The following is a 2,500-nucleotide window of genomic DNA, read 5'->3' on the forward strand; positions in this document are numbered from 1 at the left end:
GCTTACTTTTACTTTAAGGGCTGGGTTTCTTGTCCCTATAAAACATGGAAACGACATACTAAATCTGTTAATTCTGTAGCATACACTCTTAAGTATTTAGGCGTATCACACAGCGTATTGCGTGTTTGTTATATCCACATTATCGAAGCACTTAGAGCACATTATACAAGCAAATTCAAATAGTCACGAAGGAAATAAAATTAATAACTAGAACGGACACTCGGTAGAGCGCATACCTTCGCCAACGCCACATCACAAGATAGGCAATTGAATTACGCACATTTTGACACTAGTTTCACGCAAATCGGATAAAAATTGACCCCGATATAACAAAAAGACCTGTTTTACCTTCTCGTTACCTTGACCTTTGACCCCAATCACTCCCAAAATCTAATCAAATCGTCCATGGATTATGGCTACTCATCCAAAAAAAAAATCATGAGATTAGGTCTATTAGTTTTTGAGATATACGAATCACAGGAAAAAAAAAAGTAATTAATTTCTGAGCCAAACCTTTCCACAGTTCACAACTGGACAACTCTTGTCCGTCATATTTGTGTCCAGCCAAACTGGACAAAAGCGTTTTGGCTAAATTGTCCGAGTGACAGCAACTTAAAGGTCACTATACGCAGGTCAGAAACTGTTCATTATACGCCAATGTATATCGCGAAAGCGTAAATTACCGTCGGGAAAATAATAAAACGCATCTATACTATAAATTAGCAAAATGTTCCGATAAAATAACAAAATTCCGATTCTTTTAACATCCTTTTTCTTACGTGGAAGATTTATATAATAAATATCAATACAAAAACATCATTATTATAGTATTTTCTATAATAACCAACCTAAATACAATTCGAATACAATTAAAATACAACTAAATACAATAATATTAAGGGTAACGAAATACCTACATATATAAGTGGGGGCGTGGCTAACACTTCACCTGGAGACCAACACAGTTGTTAACGGAGACGGCTGGAGTATTTGCACCTAAATAACATTTCTATATAAAAAATAGTTGTATATTCTAAAGCGTATGTTTAACGTATTAGTATCCATACTGTGTATGTTTAAATATACAGTCCTTTCTATAAGATTTACGAAGCCTACTCGAATGAGAAATTAGGCTAATGTATATATTTATATTAAATAGATATGTCATTTGGTTTGCGCTATTTCGAACGTCACCTTCAATACAGAAACGTAAAAAATACATTTAAAATTCCGTCCATTATGGCAGGACAAATCCTTGATACTTACAAGACAATGGTCTTTGACAGCTCGGAATATGGCCGACCAAACATCACCGGCCACCTGTCTTTGCTTCGTCGAAATTGGTTAATACGATACAACCACTTAATTTTCTTGACTACAATTGAACCTCCGATGTTTATTAAGTTAAATGCATCCAAATTCATTGCCCTATATAAGGGAAATAGCAAATACACCGTATTTTTCACCACTAGCTCGCCCAGACACCCGTCCGTCTTGTGTTCCTCACCCACAGTGAGATTTTTATGTAGGTATTGGTGCTTTGGTCAATCAGAGACCTCAACTTTGCCTGTCATTTCTATAGCCGTCTCTTATTGGCTTAAAGCTTCGTAATCTGGCAAGAGGCTTTGAAAGCCTTTGTCCTATTGGCTGATGGGATTAGACACAATTTTCAGGTTTTTTTATAATCTATAATTTAATCCATTAGAGTCTACAACTAATAATATTGGATAATAAAAATGTAAGTTTATAAATTAATTGCTAGAAAAAATCTATATATTCATGAATAATGAGTGGATAAAAACAAAATATATTATGTAATAGAAATTAAAAAAAAAAAACGCATCCGTATCCCAAACTAAGTTACGCATTTATAAATAATATGCACATACACAAAAGTGTATTATACGCTGTACATTTCTTGGATGGCAAAGTAAGAAACCAAGCTTATAGTTTTTTCAACTATGGTTGTAGTTTAACTTATAATAATAATAATAATAATAATAATAATAATTATATATATATATATATATATATATATATATATATATATATATATATATATATATATATATATATATATATAATATATATAATATATATATATCTTCTTCCCAGCTTTATCCCTATTCGGGGTCGCCGTTTCTAATGAGTCTCTTCCATCTCCCTCTGTCCTGTGTCATTTCCTCCCATACTCCCTTCTCCCTCATATCATCTCTAATGCAATCTCTCCACCTGGTCTTAGGTCTTCCCTCTCCTTCGTGTTCCATCCACCTCCACGTCCATCACTTCTCTTGCCATGTTTGCCCTTCTCTTCTCATCAGGTGGCCATACCATCTTAACCTTGCCTCTTGCACTTTCTTTGATGCCTCAGTGACTTTTTACTGTACCCCTAATATGTTCATTTCTAACCCTGTCCCTTTTTGGTTACTCCACTCATCCACCTAAGCATCCTCATCTCGGTTACGTTCAACTTTTCTACCCTCTGTTTTCTTTAGGGGTG

Source organism: Palaemon carinicauda, unplaced genomic scaffold (assembly GCF_036898095.1).
Source record: "Palaemon carinicauda isolate YSFRI2023 unplaced genomic scaffold, ASM3689809v2 scaffold21, whole genome shotgun sequence".
In the NCBI taxonomy this organism is placed as follows: domain Eukaryota; kingdom Metazoa; phylum Arthropoda; class Malacostraca; order Decapoda; family Palaemonidae; genus Palaemon; species Palaemon carinicauda.